The sequence below is a fragment of the Triturus cristatus genome, chromosome 3_2 (assembly GCF_964204655.1).
Source record: "Triturus cristatus chromosome 3_2, aTriCri1.1, whole genome shotgun sequence".
NCBI lineage: Eukaryota > Metazoa > Chordata > Amphibia > Caudata > Salamandridae > Triturus > Triturus cristatus.
Window position 1 is genome coordinate 60,262,019 of NC_140584.1, and position 23,690 is coordinate 60,285,708.

Consider the following 23,690-nt stretch of genomic DNA (forward strand, 5'->3'; position numbering starts at 1 on the left):
CCCCATCGGACACGGGCATACGTATTGTCGTGAATGTTTACCAGAAACGACACCAACTCTTTAGGCATACCCATCTCCAAAAGAACTTCCCATAACTTAGCCCTTGGCACAAGGTCAAACGCGGACCGTAGGTCCACAAAGGCCGCAAAGAGCATGCCACCCCCCCAGAAAAACCTCCTTCCAATATAAAAGGACAACCCTAAATGCTTGGTCCAGGGTCCCTATATGGGACCGAAATCCCGCCTGAAGGGGGGTCAACACATTAGTTTCACTCATCCAATTCTGTATGCGACCCAATACTAGGCGAGCTATGATTTTTTGTACTGCGTCTATGAGACTAATCGGCCACTAGTTGGCCGGGGCAGAGCGATCGCCTTTCTTGTAGATCGGCAATATCTCTGCCCCAAGCCACGAGTCAGGGACCGAAGCTCCACTCGCAAGGCCATTAGCTAGCATCGTCAACTACGGGACCCATACATCTTGCTCTTGGATGAATAAATTGGCGGGGATACAATCGGGTCCCGGGGCTTTGCCACTCCGTATACTTTTTAATACGGACATCACCTCGCAAGGCGTAAATTCCAAGGGGGTTTCAAATACAGGGGAAAATGTGTTACAAACGGGCTTATCACTGACCTTAAACTGCTCCTCAAAATACGCAACCCACTGCTGGGGCTCGACATGAGTAGTAGGCCGAATATCTAGGGGGCGATTGCCCCATTTAAGAAGATGCCAAAATTGAACCATATTACGACCGTCGCAAGCCTGGTATAAATCCCTCCAACGGTCCTCATCCCAATTTTGCTTTGCCTTTAGTTGGGCGAGTTTATAATCAGCCCTGCATTTTTGGATGGTTACAGGTAGCCTGGATTTAATGGCCAGAATCAAAGCACTTTGGGCCTTTCTACAATCTTTGTCGAACCAGGTACAAGATCTCAACTCTTTGCCTTTGCTAGTAGGAGGTAAAGCTCTAACAAAAAATAACCAGGTTCCTAATTGAAACCAGAGTATCCTCACTTGTGGCGATCATAGGCCATCGCACCCTTCTTTGATCATTAGTAAGAATTACATCTATGGATGCAAAAGCATCATCGATCATGAGGGAGCTAGTGAAACTGTTATCATTAATGGATACGACGAGGGGATTATGGTCACTCTCTACTCTACTTGTTACCACCATATCAACAATAAGGGGCCACATCTCCAGGTTAACTAAAATAGTCAATACGACTCCCAGTTCTGCCATTATCGAAGGTCATCCTCCCTAACCTATCTGATTTAGTTCTCCCATTAACGGCCCTCAAGCCCAAGTTTAAACATAAACCCTTCATATGCAGGGCAGCTTGTGTCCATTTCCTTATGGGAGTCAACTCCAACTGGGGAACACCCCAAAGAGAGTCTTCAACCTCGGTTAAATCCCCACTGTCCACACCCAGAGGCTCAAAACAAGTATTAAAGTCTCCAGCCACTAACTTATTGATGGACTTCAATTCTGACCCCAGGAGGCTCTCCAGAAGTAAACAAGTTGGAGAACATCTCCCACCCGGGAGACCCCTCACATAGATGTTAATAATGAGGAGATTAAGGCCTTTTGTTGATTGAACCTTAATTACCAATATATCTGGGCTATCAATCCAGACCTCTACCACTGAAACACCCTCACATTGGCGAACCCACGTGGTTAAACCATCCATCGGTCTACCCCTAAGACCCTTGACCGCTGGTTTAAAAAAATTCAAAAAACCTGTACGGAATAGGGGGACTGTTGCCCAAGTCTTTTGAAACGACCAAATATCTGTCGTCAATAAAACTTGTCCAATCTGGAATGTCTAACCTAAATACCAAGCCTGCAATATTCCATGAACCGATTTTCAAGAACGAGCTAACAGGACCAGTTACCACCACCTGACAAGGCTCTTTCAAGGAATAAGCTAAACAGACCCTACCTAGGAGGCTGTAAGGTAATGGGGGAGTTAGGCAGACAATGAATTTCTCTAGGGAGTGATAACATGGCACTATCCGAACCCACTTGACGTAAGGGAACCGAAACCCCAGAAGCTTTCGGCAGGGAATGATCGAAGCTAACCCTGCGTCAATCGTTATCCTCCGAAGTGGATAAGATATCAAAGCGATTAGATGTCGGAATGGGCTGGTTTGGCCTTGTGGGGAAACTCGGCAATCCCTCTTGGACTGGGTACTTCCTGGCTTATAAAAAAAAGCCCAGTGGGAGAATTTAGATCACATTGGGCACAGTTGGCTGTTGAGAGGCAACATCTAATATATATTCGACCTGAAACTCGGCACCACACAATCACCTGGTAGGGACTTATGAGACTGGCCAATCCAATTGATACGCCTCACCATTTTAAATTCATCAAACAAGGCCATACAATTCCCTAATCTATTCCCAAGGGAGATCCTTCTGTAATCATTGCTTGTCTCCATTGTTTCATTTTACTATCTTGTGATTCGCGCATCTGTCTAGGGAAAAATCCTCTGTAACTTCTACTACTTCTAGGTCTGTCGCGCCCAAATGCCTATTTCCCATTCTTCTAAAGCCTCATACTGTGTTAATCTAGGTCTGGGCTCTAATTCATTCATTTGCATCCTCAAATTATGTAGTATCCTCCCATTGAATGTGCCATTCTCTGGGAAAGCGAACACTCCATCACTTTTAGTATATTCTATCCAATTTTCTAACCATACACAGGTAAGATAACCCCTTTCAATCAATCAATCAATCAATCATGAAATTTATATCTCGCACTACTCACCCGGAAGGGTCTCAAGGCGCTTGGGGGAGGGGAGCTGCTACTGCTCAAACAGCCAGGTCTTGAGCTGTCTCCTGAAGGCGAGGTGGTCCTGGGTCAGTCGCAGGTGGACGGGCAGGGAGTTCCATGTCTTAGCCGCCAGGTAGGAGAAGGATCTTCCTCCGGCGGTGGTCTTCTGTATGCGGGGGACGACGGCGAGGGCGAGGTTCGCGGATCGTAGCTGGCGGGTGGGCGTGCAGAAGGTCAGTTGGTCGTTGAGGTATCTTGGGCCCAGGTCGTGGAGGGATTTGTGTGCGTGGGTGAGGAGTCTGAACGTGATCCTCTTGTTGACAGGGAGCCAGTGCAGGTCTCTTAGGTGGCTCGAGATGTGGCTGCGTCGGGGGACGTCCAGGATGAGTCGGGCGGAGGCGTTCTGGATACGTTGAAGTCTTTTCTGAAGCTTGGCTGTTGTACCGGCGTAGAGGGTGTTTCCGTAGTCAAGTCTGCTGGTGACGAGGGCCTGGGTGACCGTCTTCCTGGTCTCGGTCGGGATTCATCGGAAGATCTTGCGGAGCATGCGAAGGTTGTGGAAGCAAGCTGAGGAGACGGCGTTGACTTGTCTGGTCATCGATAGGGAGGAGTCCAGGATGACGCCCAAGTTGCGTGCGTGGTCCGTTGGTTTGGGTGCGATGCCTAGTGCCGGGGGCCACCAGGAGTCGTCCCATGCGGAGGGCGACGGTCCCAGGAGGAGGACTTCTGTCTTGTCCGTGTTCAACTTCAGGCGGCTGATGTTCATCCATTCGGCGACGTCTTTCATCCCTTCGTGTAGGCTGGCTTTGGCGGTGTCGGGGTCTCTGGTGAGGGAGAGGATCAGCTGGGTGTCATCGGCGTAGGAAATGATGTTGAGGTTGTGTTGGCGTGCGATGGCAGCGAGGGGTTTCATGTAGATGTTGAAGAGAGTGGGGCTGAGCGATGATCCTTGCGGGACGCCGCAGATGACTTCGGTGGCCTCAGAGCGGAACGGAGGGAGGCGTACTCTCTGTGTTCTGCCGGAGAGGTAGGAGATGATCCATTCCAGGGCCTTCCCTTGGATGCCTGTGTTGTTGAGGCGTTGGACTAGGGTGCGGTGGCAGACAGTGTCAAATGCTGCGGAGAGGTCTAGGAGGATGAGTGCCGCTGTTTCGCCGTTGTCGAGCAGGGCTCGGATGTCGTCGGTGGCTGCGATGAGGGCGGTCTCGGTGCTGTGGTTGGCTCTGAATCCTGACTGCGAAGGGTCGAGGGATCCGTTTGTCTCGAGGAAGGCGGCCATTTGCTTGTTGACGATCTTCTCGATGACCTTGGCAGGGAAGGGAAGGGAAGAAGCGAGATGGGGCGGAAGTTCTTGAGGTCGGTCGGGTCAGCTGTAGGTTTCTTCAGTAGTGCGCTGAGCTCGGCGTGCTTCCACCTGACGTTGCCTTCCTCACGGAGACCTGGATGAACACCTCTTCAGCTCCCGACATCGCCATCGCCATCCCAGAGGGCTACAAGATCGTCCGGAGGGACCGAAACGCCAACCAGATGGGAGGAGGCATCGCCATCGTCCACAGGAGCACCATCCGTCTCACGACCAGCACCGACAACACCCTGACCAGCGCCGAACACCTGCATTTCCAGATCCACACCGACCCGAACACCACCCTCAGAGGCACCCTGATCTACCGACCCCCTGGACCACGCACACAATTCAGCGAGGACATCGCCGACTTCGTCAGCCCGCATGCCCTCCCCTCCGCTGACTACATCCTCCTGGGAGACCTCAACTTCCATCTAGAGAACAACAACGACCGCAACACCAGCACCCTGCTCGACAACCTCGCCAACCTGGGACTCAAGCAACTGGTGTCCACCCCCACCCACCTCGCCGGACACACACTCGACGCAGTCTTCTCCTCCAGCACAGACATCGACTTCAGCCACGCCACTGAGCTTCAATGGACGGACCACAGCTGCGTCCACTTCACCTTCAAGAGAACGACGACCCACCACCACCAGCAACAGGCCGCCCGCAGAAGCTGGAACAAGATCACAGCACACCAGCTCGCCACCTCCCTGAACCAGCACCCTCCTGCCAGCTCAGCGAACCCCAGCCAGGCCGCCGACAACCTCACGAAGTGGATCAGCAACTGCGCGGACGAACTCGCCCCACTGAGGACCCCGCCTAGCAGACCCGGCAGCAAGAAGGCCCCATGGTCACCGATGAACTCAAGAGCTCCAAAAAGAACTGCCGAGCCCTCGAGAAAGTCTGGAGAAGGGAACCGACACCGGACAACAGGACCTCCTTCAAACTTGCCACCCGGAAACACCACCAGCTGATCCGCGCCGCCAAGAAAACAGCATTCAAGGACCGGTTGGACAACAACGCACACAACTGCAAGGAACTCTTCAACATCGTGAAAGAGCTTTCCAACCCCAGCGCAGGAAACAACGACATCACCCCATCGCAAGACCTCTGCAACTCCCTCGCTTCATACTTCCACAACAAGATCGCGGACATACACAACAGCTTCAACAACCAACCAACGCACACCATGACCGAACAACCTCCCCCCCCCACCACCACCCTCCACGCCTGGACCCCGATCAGCACCGAAGACACCATCCGCACGATGAACTCCATCCACTCCGGATCACCGACCGACCCCTGCCCTCACCACGTCTTCAACAAGGCCGACGCTGTCATCGCACCCCACCTGCGAGACATCATCAACACATCCTTCGACACCGCCACCTTCCCTGAGAGCTGGAAGCACGCCGAACTCAGCGCTCTACTCAAGAAACCCACAGCGGACCCCACTGAACTCAAAAACTACCGCCCCATCTCGCTCCTCCCGTTTCCAGCCAAAGTCATCGAGAAGACCGTCAACAAGCAGATGGCCGCCTTCCTCGAGACGAACGGATCCCTCGACCCCTCACAGTCCGGCTTCCGAGCCAACCACAGCACCGAGACCGCCCTCATCGCCGCCACCGATGACATCCGAGCCCTGATGGACAATGGAGAAACAGCGGCCCTCATCCTCCTAGACCTCTCCGCGGCTTTCGACACGGTCTGCCACCGCACCCTAGTACGGCGCCTCAGCAACATCGGAATCCAGGACAAGGCGCTGGAATGGATCATCTCCTTCCTCGACGGAAGAACACAGAGAGTCCGCCTACCACCGTACAAGTCAGAGGCCTCCGAAGTCATCTGCGGCGTCCCCCAAGGATCATCTCTGAGCCCCACCCTCTTCAACGTCTACATGAGCCCCCAAGCGGCCATCGTACGCAAACACAACCTCAGCATAATCTCCTACGCCGACGACACCCAGCTGATCCTCTCCCTGACCAACGACCCAGCCGCCGCCAGAGCCAACCTGCACGAAGGGATGAAAGAGGTAGCCGAGTGGATGACGACCAGCCGCCTGAAACTGAACTCGGACAAGACGGAGGTCCTCATCCTGGGCTCCTCACCCTCCGCCTGGGACGACTCCTGGTGGCCTCCCGCCCTGGGCACCGCACCCAAACCGACAGACCATGCACGAAACCTGGGCTTCATCCTGGACTCCTCCCTCTCCATGACCAGGCAAGTCAACAACGTCTCCTCGGCGTGCTTCAACATCCTACGCAAGATCTTCTGGTGGATCCCCACCGAGACCAGGAAGACAGTCACCCAGGCCCTCGTCACCAGCCGACTGGACTACGGCAACGCCCTCTACGCCGGTACCACCGCTAAGCTCCAGAAGAGACTCCAGCGGATCCAGAACGCCTCGGCCAGACTCATCCTCGACATCCCACGAACCAGCCACATCTCCGGACATCTGAGAGACCTTCACTGGCTCCCCGTCAACAAAAGAATCACCTTCCGCCTCCTCACCCACGCACACAAAGCCCTACACGACCAAGGCCCGAGCTACCTCAACAGCCGAGTCAACTTCTACGCTCTTAAACGCCACCTCCGATCAGCCAACCACGCCCTCGCCGCCGTCCCCCGCATCCGAAGAGCGACTACAGGAGGAAGGTCCTTCTCCTACCGGGCCGCCAAGACCTGGAACTCCCTCCCTCCCGACCTGCGCCTGACCCAAGACCACCTCTCCTTCAGGAAGAAGCTGAAGACCTGGCTGTTCGAGCAGTAGCGGCACCCCCCCCCCCAGCGCCTTGAGACCCTACGGGTATGTAGCGCGCTTTATAAGTGTCAATGATTGATTGATTGAGCTCTCCGGGAAGGTGGCTGTGTCGAAAGAGGTGTTGATGATGTCTCGGAGGTGGGGTGCGATGGTAGAGGCGGCCTTGTTGAAGACATGGTGAGGGCACGGGTCGGTCGGAGATCCGGAGTGGATGGTGTTCATCATGCGTGTCGTGTCTTCGGAGGTCACCTCGGTCCATGTCTGGAGAGTGGCGGCGGGGTGTGTAGGTTCGACCGATGGGTGCGGGGGTGGAACGCCGAAGCTGTTGTGGATGTCGGCGATCTTGCGGTGGAAGTACGAGGCGAGTGAGTCGCAGAGGTCCTGCGTGGGAGTGATGTCGTTGTAGCCGGTGCTGGGGTTGGGGAACTCCTTGACGATGTTGAAGAGCTCCTTGCTGTCATGGGTGTTCTTGTCCAGTCGTTCCTTCAGGGATTTCTTCTTGGTGGTGCGGATGAGCTGGTGGTGTTTGCGGGTGGCGAGTTTGAAGGCAGTCATGTTGTCGGCGGTCTTGTCGAGGAGCCAGGCCTTCTCGAGGGTGCGGCAGGCCTTCTTGGAGTCCTTGAGTTCGTCGGTGAACCAGGGGGCCTTCTTGCTTCTGGGTCTGGTGAGTGGGTTCTTCATTGGGGCGAGGTCGTCGGCACAGGAGGTCAGCCACTGCATGAGGTTGAGGGCAGCTGTGTTAGGGTCCGTTGTCCTGACTGGTGGGTTCTGGCTGAGGGAGGTGGTGAGCTGGTCGACGGTGATCTTGCTCCAGTTTCTGTGGGGAACCTGCTTCGGGTGGTGGTGGATCGTGTTCTTTTTGAAGCTGAAGTGGACGCAGCTGTGGTCAGTCCAGTGAAGTCCGGTGGAGTGGCTGAAGGTGACGTGCTTGCTGGATGAGAAGAGGGGGTCGAGCGTGTGGCCGGCGTAGTGGGTGGGGGTGTTGACCAGTTGCTGGAGTCCGAGGTTGTCCAGCAGGGCGGGGGTGTTGTGGTCGTTGTTGTTCTCCAGGTGGAAGTTGAGGTCCCCGAGTAGGATGTAGTCGGCGGAGGGGAGGGCGCGAGGGCTGATGAAGTCTGTGATGTCTTCGCAGAACTGTGTGTGTGGTCGAGGGGGTCTGTAGATGAGGGTGCCTCTGAGGGTAGTCTTGGGGTCGGTGTGAATCAGGAAGTGCAGGTATTCGGCGGCGTTGAATGTGTCGATGGAGTCAGTCGAGATGCGGATGGTGCTTTTGTGAACGATGGCGATGCCCCCTCCGGTCTGGTTGACGCGATCCTTCCTGATGATCTTGTAGCCGACTGGGATGGCTATGGCGATGTCGGGTGCTGAGGAGGCGTTCATCCAGGTTTCCGTGAGGAAGGCAACGTCAGGAGATGCGGTGTCGAGGAGGTTCCAGAGTTCCACGGCGTGTCGGTGGACGGAGCGGGTGTTGAGCAGGATGCACTTTAAGTGGTTGGTGTAGGATCGGCAGGCGAAGGGTCCATGGGTGCGTCGCGGGGATGCTCGGTAGCACCCGGGGGCTCGGGCGGTGTTGAGTGCGATGATTGTGGCGGCATCGTAGGTCCTGCGGGGGGGCTGACGGGCGCGGGGCCAGGGGGTCTGGCGCAGACGGGCTTACCTTCGGTGCTCAATCGGCGCTCCCGCTGAGCGCGTCCGCTGCGCGGTCGCTCAGGGGGCGTCATAAGTAGGAGCCGGGAGGGAGGGTCAGCCGGGAGGCGGGAGACGGGAGGACCAATGGGTGAGGAGGGGAGGCGGGGCTACGGGGCGGCGGTGGGAAAGCACGGAGGTGACCGGGGCAGCGGGGCCGGTGAACAGGTGAGGAGCGGGGGCAGAGGCGGCAGGCTGCGGGCAGAAGGCGGACCTGAGGAAGATGCGGAGGGCAGCGGCGGAGAAGAGGTGAGCGGTGATCTGCAGCGGTCAGGACGCGGTCAGGAAGCGGTCAAGAAGCAGGCAGGCGAGCGGCCAGAGCAGCGTGGAGGGAGCGACCGCCTGTGGGGGCACAGGGGTCAATCATCGTGAATGATGCGGGCGTTTTCGGGGGACGGATACGAATTCCCTCTCTAGTCTTAATGGGGTTATCCTTCTTAAAATAATTTTGAATTTTCTGCATAAATGACCTCTTTCTCTTTTCTCCGTACATTTTAGGTGAAGATCTTTTTATATATTCGTCTCTGGCAAATCCTAAATATCTCCTGTCTGGGCGATTCCCTATTAGTGTTGGATCGTATTTCCACATACAAACTCCACTTTCCAATACTATTACAGCTTCTATTCTGGCAACCAATTAGATTCTCTCTTACACTTGAGGTTTGACCAATCCCAGCGCTGCTTCTATTCTTTCGAACAATCAAACTCGGGCTCACACTATTCGTCTAGCCAATACTAGTGCGGCCTTTCTGGGACGTCAGTATCACTCCTTACTACTGACCCCTCCTTTACAATTTCGCGTCAGTCACACGCCCGCTGCTTCAACCAATCCCAGCGCGGCCCTCTGACGTCAGTGCAACTCCAGCAACTGACCCCTCCTTTACAAGGCAACACAAACTTATTTTCTTACAATTTTTATACAAATTTAATAAATGACGACATAGAAACATTCGCTACTCTGTCTGCTCCGCTAAAACCAAAGAACAGTATTTCTTTTACTGCGGAAAAACCTTACCGCTTACTCTTCACACACTGCGAGTAAAACTCTTCCGCTTACTCTTCACTCAAGCTCCGAGGTACCTGCTACTCCTTCGGTATTACCCTTTCTAGGTGATATAAGACCAAAGTTTCACCAGTGAACTCTTTTGCGATCAATCACTCACTTTTATACGAAAAATAATCCCCAAGTCAGCACTGCCAGCCCTGCATAGCTTTTCAGTGCTATTCCAACAGACCAGTAACCTCACTGCAGTGTGGCTTCCATTCACCACACCCTATTCAATATTCCTGGGAATTTCCAAACAACATATACCAAAATACAAACAGGTTTGCAAATACATAATCAATAACTCAAATGTCGATCTTCATCACCTAACTAGTTAATAAAAAACCATAGCTCTGCAACCAGAAAAACTGATCCAGCGGATTACCAGCTTGAGATACTCACAAACCACATGCTCACCTGGGCCCATAATCACATATTCACATAAGCTGGTAAAGTACCGCTGGGGTCAATTTGTTGTGATATGCCTCTAAGTTTAATTTACCTTAACATTTTCTAATAATATCTTTTCTGAATCAAAAAGTACTTTCGTCTGGTCAATGGACCTTTTAGTTAAGCTAGTATAAGGTGAAATGACGTAAATTGAATATTTTAAATAACCACAGACTCGGGAAGAGGTTAAATGTTTATCTAGTTAAATTCATGTGAGCCAAAGCAAAATACAATTCGTACACCGTTTTCTCCAAGGAAAGAAAGTCAATCTATCAAATATGTCAGTAAGATCATCTAAACAATATTATTACAAAGACAGTACCTGGAGAGGAAAAAATAGAGCAGTACAATGACCTACTACACAGAATTATAATTACCTAGAATGGTGTGGAAACCAACCCCTTGCCAAGGAGCTGGAAGGGTCCCCTGGGACAGCTCAGGTGACAAAGGTTTCAGGACAGGTTTCATGGACACGATAGATGACCTCTTCTAGATGCGACGCCTGCGTCACACTCCTCTCTGACTATCTTCCTCCTCGATTCTTCCGCGATCTTCTTTTAATTCTTTGCCTTATTTCCCTCCTCCATTCTTCTGCAATCTTCTAATTAATTAGATTTTGGCTTTAAGTTCTGCAATTCGATTCTTCTTCAGTATTTGATCAGCTCTCAGACAGCATCCCGGTCTCTCAGCTTCTCAGCAACACGAGCAGCTATCTAACTAAAATACCTCAATTATACTTTTCTAATGGCATGTACCAGCCCTAAATGTTTCAAATTTATGAAACTCCTAATTCTGATTGGACAGGCAAGGGGGGAATGATCATCACACCATGCTAAGTTTTAACAATTTTCTAGTTCGTTGTTCAGTGGTCCCGCCCCTTAATTTATTTTGCCAAGCTTTATTTCCCACCCGCATTTCACATCTTTATCAATAAAAAGAATACATATAACAGTTGTCTTGTTCATCCTGCAGGATGTCCATGACTTTCCCAGGACATGTTGCGAATGTGGCCTTGGGACGGGATCCAAGCACACCCTCATGGCTTCTGGCTGGTTGTCACTGCGCCTGCGTGAGGAGTCATGTGAAGTATAGACTTTAGCATCGCTCAGAGGCCCAAATACGAACTAATAGAGAGGTCAAAAAGAAACATGTTAAAATCAAAATAAAATTATTTCACTGTATACCACCTTACTCTAATCCCATTTACTTCTAAAAGGTCTCCCTGCATTAGCATTTAGTAAATAGCATGTTTTAGTTTAAGCAAGGCAGATGCTTAGCATGTGAGCTTTCAAGCGGCCATTTTAGAAGCAAGTGCGCAGAAGCAGAAAGTTCCGTCCAAGCTTTAGTCCGTCATCCTGCGTAGATGCAGTTTACGCATGCGCAGTGCAAATTCCCATGTTAGCAGCCATTTTAAGTTTCACTCGGGTTACTTGTTAGTAAGACACATGCGCAAGCTTCTTTTAAGCTAAATATATGGAATGTGGGGCATATTAGTCTTTACAAACATGATTAATACAGTATTACGAGTTATTTGAGAGGATTGCTTCCAAGCAAGTTTATTTTATAGGAGTCCTTGCTCCATCACCATCTACTGCTTGATTCTCTGTGGGGGATGCTGCTATGTGCCGTGGAAGAGGCTGACCAGAGGTTTGTAGTCTGTAATTACTTTGAAGCTCTGTCCATATAAGTAGAGGCAAAACTTGGCATACCCCCATTTGATTACAATTGCTTCTCATTCAATCTGGTCATATCAAAGTCAGTTAGCACCCTGCTCGCAAAAGCTCATTTGTCTCTTCCCTGCTCTTGCACTAGGCTTTCTGTCCCCAGTCCAACAGGGCTGTCATCAACGATTAATTTGGGTTTGTTTTGGTGGTAAAGTAGATAATGGTTGTGCCATGGAGCAGCACCTTGTTAACCTTCTCGAAGGCCTGTTCATGAGTGGTTCTCCATTCCCATCTCGTTTGGGTTTTGTGATGGACCTCTGCGGTTCTGTCGAGGTTGCCAAATTTCGAATGAAACGATCGCAGTACTTTGCCATCCCTAGGAAGCTCATAACGTCTGTGGATAGGTGAGGGTCGGGGTATTCCTAATGTTATCTGACTTCTTCTGGTTTATTTTCACTCTGTCGTTTGAAAATATTTAGCTGTAGAATTCAAAGTGGTCTTCAAAGAACTTGTTGCGGTGGAGCGGGAGGCCGTGGTTGAAGAGTCACTTTATGATGACTCTCGCGTGTCATTGGTGTTCTTTGATAGGCACTGAAATGTGTTAGTTTTCAAGAAGGCAGTCATATTTTTTTGTATCATTTAGATACCAACTATTTTCAGGACTTTGCTCATGGGTAGGCTCTTACAGCCCAGCCAGACGCTTGGCTCTGCTCTCTGTACATTTGTGGGCTTTCCCACCTCTAGGAAGGGAAGAAGACACATCTAGACTGGCCTAGACTGGAATGGTTAAAAAGAGAAGGAAGAAGAAGAACTGGCCTGGACAGGACCAGCACACACCGCAGATGGTGAGAAAAACATTAAAAGACTGCAACGGAGGACCTGTATATCTTATGGAAGTTCCTTTTCTACTTTCCTCTCTAACTTATACCCTCTGCCCTCTTTTAATAATTAATTTATTTTTTATATATCCGCACAACCACATGCATAGTGTTTCTATGTGCTGTAAATAACATGTCATTATCCAATTTATGTCACTCCTATTGCCTTTATGGGACTGCTGCCTCATAATAAGACATTGTTATCCACTATTTTGCTGGTAATAAAGCCAAAACAGAGGAGTTATTACTCTATACTGCTGTTTATGCCTTTGTTTCTCAGCTGAACACCAGTGATAGTGTACCGTAGGTGACGTGCACTGAACCTTTTGTGATGCATTAAACAATCTACCTATCTCCAGGCAGCAACCAAAATATTAATTGGCCTTCAATTTCTGTGGCCTCCACTAGAGTTAGCATCTGGTTGGTATTATACCAGCATTTTAGTGTCTCTACTGGTACAAGAAAAAAAAAAAACCAAAAAATCACCTAAAGTCTGTATTTGTTTTCCCCCTTATGGGTACATACTTGAAACTGTAAAAGTAAGAAGAAAACACTTTACAATATGTTCTACAGCTACTCTAATGATCCCTGACTGATAATTAAAGTGAAGAAACACTGAAATGCCATGTTACAAATGTATAGGCAATTTCACATAAAGTTCTTCTTAGGAATCGTGTCTGGGCTTTTGCTAAATCTTAAAACGTAAACAGGTGGCTGGTATTTTTCACAGGGTAAAGGAGGCAAACCTAACTTCCAGCCCTTTTCTGATCAAATTAAAGTAAAATGAGACCCAGAAGTACATGAAGAAGGCACTAATACACACAACATGCTTAGAGCAAAAGTTACAGAATTTTCCTGTCAAGCCTCTCTCTCCCAGAAGCAGTGTGTATATATATGTTAACAAGAGTTCCTAAGTAGCATTTTGATTCTCAGTATACAATATGAAAAGCATTGTTTACACATGAAGGTCTTGTCTGCAGTGGATGATAATACAGTTATCGATCTGAAGAACTAATTGATGGTAACCTTTGTTTTCCCCTTCCCTGGTATTAGGCCAGAAGAGGGAGGGAGGGGCAAGACTTACCAGCACATACAATGGAAAACACAACCAACACAATGTCATGCTGATTTCCAGCAGGCTTATTTAAATTAGACGAGTGTGTGCACTCATTGAATTGAAATGCGTGGCACTGCAATAGGAGCTGTGCGGAATCTCAGGCGCACACTTTAGAGGGAACAGAACTTGTCACCCCTCATTATTAAGGTCCTTCCAACGATAACTATTCAGATACCTTATAAAATGACAGCAGGTTTACTTTCAGTGATTTGGCTTTGTACCATCCAGTGGGAACAAAGCTCATCACTTCACTTTATAAGACTTCCTCTTTTACTCCATCCCTTCATATCATGGCACATTACACAATTTTCGCCTGTGTCAATAATATATTCCTCTATATCACTCTCGTGCAAATTCCATTTTCACTCTTTCATTAACAGGCAAATTAGATAAGTAATCAGCTTTGTTCTTTCCCCTGCAATGCATTCCAATTAGAAACTGAATTGAAGTAACTAGTAGATAATTATGCCAGTCTAGCTGTAGCTTTCTCAATTTTCTCGTGTGACAAGAAATAAACTAATTGTGGATTGTTCTCAAGCAAAACTCCCTTCCCTACAAGTACTGTTTAATTTTCTCTAAGTTTCATACGCAAGCTAACATTTATTTTAAATCACAGAGCTAATTTTTCTTTAACTTTTTCCACAACCAATTGCAACTTCTTCGGAAACTTCATTTGAGCAGGACCTGCTCCCATGCATAGCAGCTACAGTTCCACATGTGCTGCAAACTTTCAACATGCGGTTGTAGTGCAGGGACAGATGCTACACTCTCCTCCTTGATTAACTCAACATTTTGTGGACATTTAGGAGCCCGTTGAAATTCTGTGTTCTTTATCAATATGTTCCTATCTCTGTAAGACAGGAAACATTTTCTTATAACTTTTGAGTTAACTTGCATGGGGCTAAAAATGAATGTAACTGATCTCTGTCACTATGATGAGGAGAGTTCACAATGCTATCCACCAACCCAGGTTGTGGTTTGACTCCCTCGTTCGACAAAACATTTCCCATGTATTCTACCTCATTTACATAGAAAATACAATGTCACTCCTCAATGATACCTCAAACTTTGTCAAGCATCAGGTGTTCAACTTCAGTCTCAGCAAACACCAGAATATCACCTTGAAACAACTAAATTGGTTAAACCTTTAAACAATCTGTTAATGATCTTCCGGAATGCAAATGCCCTTGGGCCCGGTCCAGATGTCATGCAAAAGGGTTTATTTAGCAGTACCATGAGGTTTTACAGAATCTGTAAATGGCGTGATTCAATGTCCAGTACCTCCTGATGGTGTACTGTCCAGCTCTAAGATCTCACATAATGAACCACTTGAACTGACCTATAGCAGTGATCAGATCCTCCATGCAGGGCAGAGGAAAACTCTCCTCCCAAATGGCATTGTTGAGACCGTGTAAAACCACGAAAAAAAAGTAATCCCCAATTTTCTTTTTGCCGAAAACCACTGAAGGGAGTCATAACTGGTTCGACAATGACATCTTCTTGCATGTTCTGAAGCATGCTAGGCAATTCTACTATCACAATAAGAGGAACACTACGAAATCTGTATTTTACAGACTTAAATAATCCTTCAATTTAAAAGTGTACTTAAAAATCTTGATCTTTTGCTCATTTTCAACAAAACCTGATTACATTTCCGCTCTCAATTTTGATCAGATTTGATGTGCACCAGTGACACAGGGCACTTATCAGGTTTGATGACCATACCAAAATTAGCCTGGTGCCCCCAGACCAACATGTTGCTACTCTTGTAAGCAATGCACACTTTTCCTTTTAAAAACTATCTCTACCTAAAATAATGCAAAGGTACTAGTTACATCTGGAGGTAACAACAGTTTTTCAGGCCAAGCCTTTTTATACTTTTCAGTAGAGATGCTGGCGATATTATTCCTGAGTTGGCTTACAGTTGTATGTCATTCTTTTCAACTGTAAAAGTAAAATTAGTATGATCCGATTTACCGTTTTGCACACTTCTTACGTGCAAAGTATCAATTAAAGATACTAATTAACTTACTTTTGTTTTTTACAGATCAACTTTCATCAGGAATCTCTTGATCTGCAGCACACCTAGCATTACCTCACGGCACATCAAATAAGCTTTATTCGGTTTGTCAGAAACCATCAAAGCACACAATAAAACAATCGCAATCTTTAAAAAGAGAAAAATAATAAAATGCTATTAATACAATATACAGGACAGTGTTCTTTAAAAAATTCAAACACGTAAATGAGAAATAAAGTTTAGAATCTCGGTTAATGAGACAAATACTACATCTGTTCTTTTCAAGCTACAGTAGTACAAGTTTTATAAAAATGTGTCTGTCCTGATGTTAACAGTACATATTGGAATCAATAAAATAGGAAGTCTACTAAAATCAGGTGAAAGAGAAACATAAAAGCATAGCCAATTAGCCAATGTAGTTTAATCTACTTTGATTCAAGCACTTTCCCAATTCTCAAACAGTAACTTGAAGGGAGAGTAGTGTGTTCTTTCTCTCAACTAGGATATAATCTTCCAAATAAGATGATCTTTAATCACTTGAGCCAAACATTAGCTAAGAATCACTTATGGAAAAAGCTATTCAGTCACAGGTGTCTTTTTTTTTTTTTTAATTCTGTGTGCGATTTTGTAGCTGGTGACCTTCAGGTTCAAACAGACTAGGCATATCTATTTCCTGCGGGGGCTGCGGTAACCTGGGCAGAAGAACAAAACATCTTCCTCTGTCTCGAGTGCTATCATGCAAGCGGGACTCTTGTCTGAATTGCTATCTTTTGCCCATTAGATCAATAAAGTTTTTAGCGGAAGGCTATTGAGTCGGAATTGCACCTACAGACTTTTAGCTAGGGAAGGTGTGATTGTGTCAAGGAATACTTCGAACTTTAGGCTGGGGTTAAACCCAAAGAGCTGGTTACTCAAACAGTCTGAAGATGTCTGTTAGACATTGGTCATTTACAAAAGCCAAATAAATTATTTTGAGTACAAGGGCCTCAATATTTTCAGGACTGTTCGAATTGTATTGCAGCAAAGAGATTTTAGTAGCAATATTTATCTCCATCAAACCCTCAGACCACCTCTATATTCTACTAATTCTGGAGTGGACCAGATAAGTACATCAATGGTTTTAACTGTGCCATATATGCGAAGCGTTTGCGGCCCAAGTAAAAAAAGAGGAACCAGAAGGGTGCTGGTAGGCACACAGATGATAGATCGAACAAATTTGTTGTGTTCTGCTTTCAATTTGAGTGATCGTATATACCCAGACGTCTGCACGAAAAAGGGCAGTGCTTAATACTGTGGCGAAGTGTACCTCCAGAGCCAGGGAAATAGATAGAGACTGGGTCTGCTTATGTAACCGCATTTAAAACGGGTGAATCATTATTGTAATCTGTGAGTTCCTTGCAACTTAATTCATGTATAGAGTGAGAAATCTAATACTTTTAGCTATGTCTGTAACTTTATCCAGTGAAGGATTTTTGTATGAAAGAAGCCTTACTTGAACTTTGAACGTTGTTTGAGTAGCATATAGACACCAATTCGTCACAGATTAATAGAACAGTGATTTTCTTTTTCTACTCAAAATAAGTGGCTAGTACCTTTTGAAAGCTCTTATGTCAGACAAGCATCGAAAAAACATTAAAATGTTACCAGACCTGGAGGTCTAGTGACTTAAATAACCTGCTCGACCCAATTATAATGCTCTGAACCCATAAACTTGTTTTAAATTATGTGATCCTTGGCAAAAATTCTAATTCACGGAGTCGCCATTTTCTTAACTATCACACGTGAGAGCATCTTCAAATACACGAGTTCAGCATGTCTGCTTTACAAAAAACTTGTTTGATTTAATGCACTAACCCGTTGCTCCATTGTGAGAGGGACGGGCCGAAAAAGAATCTCGGAGGCCTCATCAGGTGGATCAATTTTGGCGTATTTTTATTGTGGTGGGCATAAACAAAAGCCACCAGGAAAGGTAAGGGTCTTCTTTTCTTCTTTGTGGATTTCTTTATCCATGGTCTTCATCCGATACAGTCGAGCTTCCACTGAGAGGATGTCCCCAGGAGTCTAAAAAGAGAAGAAGAAGGTAGCGGTAAGTATAACTGCACTCTGGGATTAAAATTCCAGGTCAGGGCCCTTCACCGTCCCGGGGAGTTTGTGGAAATCATGCGACAGAAAAGAGTGCACCGAATTACCAAACAAAGAAATATGACAAAACAACCAAATATGACAAAACCAAGCAAAATAAGAAAGACCAGGAGGATTCTTATCTTCTTAAAATCGGTAGCCAACACCTTATCTTCAAGTTACTGATTATTGCTCCAAAAATCAGGTAATCTCTGGTCCAAAGATGAGGCACATGCAAGGTAGTGTCGGAAGATATTCCGATCTTTTAATAACTCCCGCACAAGTCAAGACGGTTTACCAAATAAAGTATACGTTTTGCAAGCGGGGTGAGCATCAAGGGAAGCGCACAGAAAGCTGGAAAACAGTTACGTAGTTCTAGGCTTCTCTCCGTGCTTTCCTCCCTCAACCCCCTCACTCCCCTCCCGAACCACGTATCGCAGGGTCCGCAACTCTCTTGTGTTGCGGCGGCTTGAGAGTGTCCTCCCGGGGTATCCACCAGTCCTCGCACCAGGTCTCAAGGCTTCCGTCTGGTTCCTCGTCGCAGTGTGTGGCGTCAGCTGGGTTCTCCTCCTCCTCGGGTGGGCTGTCCACTCTGTCTTTGGCCTCGGTCCTTTGACGCGGCGTCTTCCTCCCTCGAAGGAACTGGGCTCCTTCTCTCCTCGAATCTCGGCGTCTTCCGGTTTTCCCGGGACCGCCTCACAAGTTGGTGGCCCCGCCTCTCTCTGCTCCCATTGGCCTTGACATACCGGAGGCCGGGCTTCCTCCTGTACGTGAGAGGCATTGGGGAAGATTAACCCTTGCTTCGCCGGCTTCTCTGGGACATTGGCCCTGACTACTGAGGATACCTGCGGTAAGTGGAGTAGATGAAAAGCCGATGCTGGGTCTCCCTCCTCACATCCATATATTTAAACAAATCTACCCTCATATAGAATACACATGACACCCGACTTGCTTCTTACTTCATTAACAGCATTATCAGTGCTAGGGCTTGAATGTTTCATAAATCATGTTTAAAAACTACCACTTTTAATAACTCCATAACTAAAGCATGAAGTGTTAGCACTCTGTAATTTGCAATCAATAGATTTTCCATTGAAATGGCCACAGATTTTCACACTGACCTGCGATTTTCATAATAAAACTATATAGTGTACAAACAATGTTTGGAAATTGAGTTTCTGCAAATATTTGTCATTTGCACTTCAACAAGTAAAGTATTCTGATTTGTTTTGCTCCTATTTAAATCTTTGTTTGCATCACACTTCTGAATTACAATAAATGTGGTTTCGTAATTCCTGATATATTTTGAAATATTTGTACTATTCTTTTATAAAGTATTTAAATGTTGTGTTAGAAAAAATATCCTACAGCGTTTTGTTTCACCATGAATATCATACAGCTCACTAGACAAAAACCTCTTGCTGTAGTTAGAGAAAGGAAAGTAAACGCCATTTTCCAGGATAAGATAAGCAGCAATTAGTAACAGGACAAACTGACCTTTGACCTCTGTCCTTGAACAGATTGCAAAGGTGTCAAGTAAAAACAAGATTTAAAATCATCTTTATTGCTCATTTACTTTCCGGATGAACAGAACACCTGTTCCTTTCAAGCTTAAGTTGACTCACCAGAACGGACCAGTAGGCCCTAAAAATAGCTTGACCTGATAAAATTGACTCGCCATAGTGAGTGGGTGAGTAGATTTTTCGAGTCGTTAAGAGTCGACTGATTCATTTACACTGTGCACCCTTGTGAAGCTTTTGTGACCGTGTACCACAAAGTTGACTTAACCTGAAATTTATTTGGGAGGTAACCGGCATCCTAATACACCTCTAAATGTTTTTACCTGTCCTGACGTCTATTAAAGTAAGTGATCAAAAACATGCATTTGACCCTCCAACCCCAAATAATAAACCAATTTATTTTTCTATCTTGTTTACATTTTTGTCTATTGCTCACCCCTAATTAAGCATTAAAAGAGCAAAACTACAAATGCAATGTTTCAGGAGGTTCATCAGGATCCTGGAAGAATGTGGATTGTGGTGTAACAGGCTGCATTCTAACAGTTGAACTAGGAATACAAATGGAATCACCATTAAAGTAAATGATCTAGCAGTACAACGAAAGCATTAATGAATGGCACTGGTAGGAGCTGATATGATAATTTTGCAAAATTGGCCAGAATTTATAAGGCGTGCTAGTCAGGTTCTGGGGAAATTGTTGCCTTTATATCAAGACTGTAGATTAGGGACACACAGGCTTCTGCAAAAATATAAACTGTTCATTGCAGACAGTTCCAGGCGTTTTACCCTCCGCATTCAGATGCACGATTAATCTTGTGCATCACTTACAATGGCAAGCATTTCAGTGCTAATGAAAATTAGCCAGGATTCATTAAGGAGGGAATTAATTTAATGTAGTGTTGTTTAGTTCATAATGTTTACTTTCTGCATATTCATAAACGCTGCATTCATTATAGTTAGGGCTCCTGGTTTTATAGTATTTATTTTGTTGACATTTCCACCTGTATTAATGCATATTCATTTTGGCTCATTTTGCTGTCTTTATCCATTTTTATTTTCTTTACAGTACAAATAAAGCTGCAGTTGGTATATTTCCACGTTTATTTAACTGCTAAATGTATACTCATTTGAATGCCCGACAGGTGTTAGCTATATGCAGTTCAATATAGTCATCTAAAAATACTTGTGTTTTAGAATAACATAAACTGCTGTATATCTGCATGTATTCAAGCTTACTTATGAAATCTTTTTTTTTTATAATTGTAAATCCGCACACATGATACTCAGGATAGGCAGTAGTGGGGATTATCCAAATAAGACACATTTTCTGTATTTTCCCGTATTTAAATGTAAATGCAGACAGGAAAATAAATATTTTCTACCTGCATTTATTTATAAAAATCACTGAAAATGGAAAACTGGGACCCCTAATTATAATATTTACCATAATAGTTTTAAACATTTCATGAATTAAATTGACTTTAAATTAAGCCTTCTAAATGACAGCAATAGCCCCTCGGTAATAATCACAAAGAACCTTTTTTTTTTTTTTTAACCATGTGTTGAACATTAAAGTTAATGAGAACTAGTGCTTTGCATGCGTATAAAAAAAGAATAGTCCAGTAGCACAGTGAGCCATAACATTCTGGGATAGTTCGACCCCTGTTTAGTGACGGAGTATACTCTGTGTCGCTGATGGATACTAATGTATTACTGTTAAGTGCCAAACTTTTTATTTATTTATTTTTTTAAATGTGTTTATTAACACTTTCTTAATTACATTACAAAAACATCGTTGAGCAGCGAAACGCGGTAACATTTTCGGTGTAGCAGCAACATAATACACGGACAATGATCGACAATCAAATAATTGCATCATATTCTTATACATTACGGTGGGCCCCTTCCGGTGGTACTACCCGTGCACCCCCCTTAGGGGATCGGTGTGAGTCAGAGAGTGAAAGCCCATAATGTGCGAGCCATGGCTTCCATATTTTCCAAAACATTTTGGGGCAGCCCCGTACTTCATATGTCGTCTTTTTCCCCAACATATACATATCCATGCTTTTTTTGCCATTCTGCTAGAGATGGAATCACCGTTGCCCCCCATGCCTTGGCCAAATCACGTTTTGCCACCACTAATCCCAATTGAAGTAGTTAACTTTGGTTTGGGGAGATCAGTTTCAGTAGATATGCCCAGCAGAACAAACTGAGGGTTAGGAGGAATCATCTCACCCAGAACAAGTCCCAGCTCCTCTAACAGGATGTTCCAATTCCTCTGAATCTGAGAGCATTCCCACACTGTGTGAAAGAATGTACCTGCCGACTCTCTACAGCGCAGACAATCTGGTGTCTCTGCCCTTCCTATGCGGTGCAGATGTGCCATGTCATAGTACACTCGGTGCAGAAATTTAAATTGGATCAGCTGGAGCCTGGATTTGATGGCCACCTCTTGGGGGTGCATCAACGCCATTTCCCAGTCCAGGTCCTCCATCTCACCTAGTTCTGATTCCCATTTAGCCCACAGTTTTTGTGAAGTGTCTGGCTTGTTGTTAATGAGCGTCCTGTATGTCCAGGAAACGGCCTTATCTACGAGCTCCCCATCAGGAGTCGCCCCTCCAGCGGTGCATATTCGGGAATGTCAGTGGTGTCTACATGTTGCGCTCTCCACGCATGGGCCAACTGTATATATTTGTAGAATTGATTTATTCATATTGTATTCGACCTGAAGATGTGCAAACGTAACCAGCTCTTTACGATGTAGTTTGTCTTTAAGTTGCAATATACCTAGTAAGTCCCATTGCTGTAAACCTCGTAGTTTTGCTATTTCCCGGAGTCGGTTCCCCACCCAGAGTGGAGTTTCCTTAGTGACTCGACCATCCCATTTCATTTGTCTCTCAGCCTGCTTCCAGGCTGTTATTACAATCCGTGTCGCAGTCAGGAGTTGGGCAGCTCCTTTATCCCCATATAGATAGTGTGTGTATGGGTGCTTGATAAACTGAGTACGTTCAAGTACATATGTCGGGTGATCCCTCTCTACATGTTTCCATTCATTCACAACTAAATGTGCCGCCCAGTAGTATGCCCTAAGGTCAGGCAGGGATATACCACCATTGTATTGATTGCGTTGCAACGTCGCCAGTGCTATCCTCGGCGGCTTCCCTCCCCAGAGAAATGTACGGAGCAGATCATCAATTTTGTTAAACACCTCAATCGGTATGAGTTGGTAGGTGTTTTGCAACACATACAAAAATTTAGGGAGCACCATCATCTTATATAACGCTGCCCTTCCAAGCAGCGTTAGTGGCAGAGTCTTCCACCTTGCAACATCCGCTCGAAAATCCCTAAGCACCCTGTGAAGATTACGGTCCAACGCCATAGTCGGGTTTGTTGTAACATATATCCCAAGGCATTTTATACCTTCCGGCGCTATCTGAAGTTGGCTGGGGCAGGCTATATGGCAGCCGCCCTCACCTGCAGGATACAGGTATGACTTCCCCCAGTTAATTTTGTATCCCGCATGCATACCATATGCTTCACAGCAGTCCATTATTGCGGGGAGTGTCGTCTCCGGATTCGTGACATATAATAATATATCGTCCGCATATAAAGATATGCGTTCGTCAGTCTCTGCTTCTTCTCCACTCATAAATCCCGTGATGTCGGGGTGCAATCGGATCACACAGGCGAGCGGCTCCAACACCAGGGCCAAAAGCAAGGGCGATAGCGGGCACCCCTGTCGGGTGCCCATGCCTATTGGGAATTCATGTGACAGTACTCCATTGACTCTAACCCTGGCCACGGGTTTCTCATAAAGTACAGCTATCCACCGCCTGAATACCGGGCCAAATCCAAACTTCTCCATAACAGACATAAGTAAAGGCCAGTGAACAGTGTCAAATGCTTTTTCAGCATCAAGGGAGAGGACCAGGTTTGGATCTTCTCGGTCACGAATCACCTCCAACCAATTATGTAGCCGTCGCAGGTTTAGCCTTGTCGACCTCTTAGGCATGAAACCCGACTGTTCCCTATGAATGAGGCCATTAATTACCACGGCAAGCCTATTTGCTAGTATTCTAGCTAATATCTTGGTTTCCATATTTATGAGGGAAATAGAACGATATGAGCTACACGCCTGCGGTGGTCTGCCCTCTTTTGGAAGCACTATAATCGTGGCCGTACGCAAGTCTTTAGGTAGGCTCCGGCGTGTGCGCCTCCAAATATAATTGGAGGAGCTGTGGGTCAAAAAGCGTCGCATGTTGCTTAAAGAATTCTGAAGGTAGCCCATTAGGACCCGGTG

General features: G+C 46.4%; 1 protein-coding gene and 1 long non-coding RNA gene across 3 annotated transcripts in view; one reads left to right on the forward strand and one right to left on the reverse strand.

The window, feature by feature from the left end:
* ACAD8 (acyl-CoA dehydrogenase family member 8) overlaps window positions 1-23,690 on the forward strand; it is a 262,307-nt gene that overhangs the window by 37,868 nt on the left and 200,749 nt on the right. The window lies entirely within an intron of this gene.
* On the reverse strand, window positions 10,251-18,545 carry LOC146856802 (uncharacterized). The gene is made up of 3 exons (XR_014979816.1): window positions 18,379-18,545; window positions 17,604-17,810; window positions 10,251-11,194 (listed from the first exon to the last, which is right to left on the reverse strand). It is a non-coding gene; the product is annotated as an uncharacterized LOC146856802 (long non-coding RNA).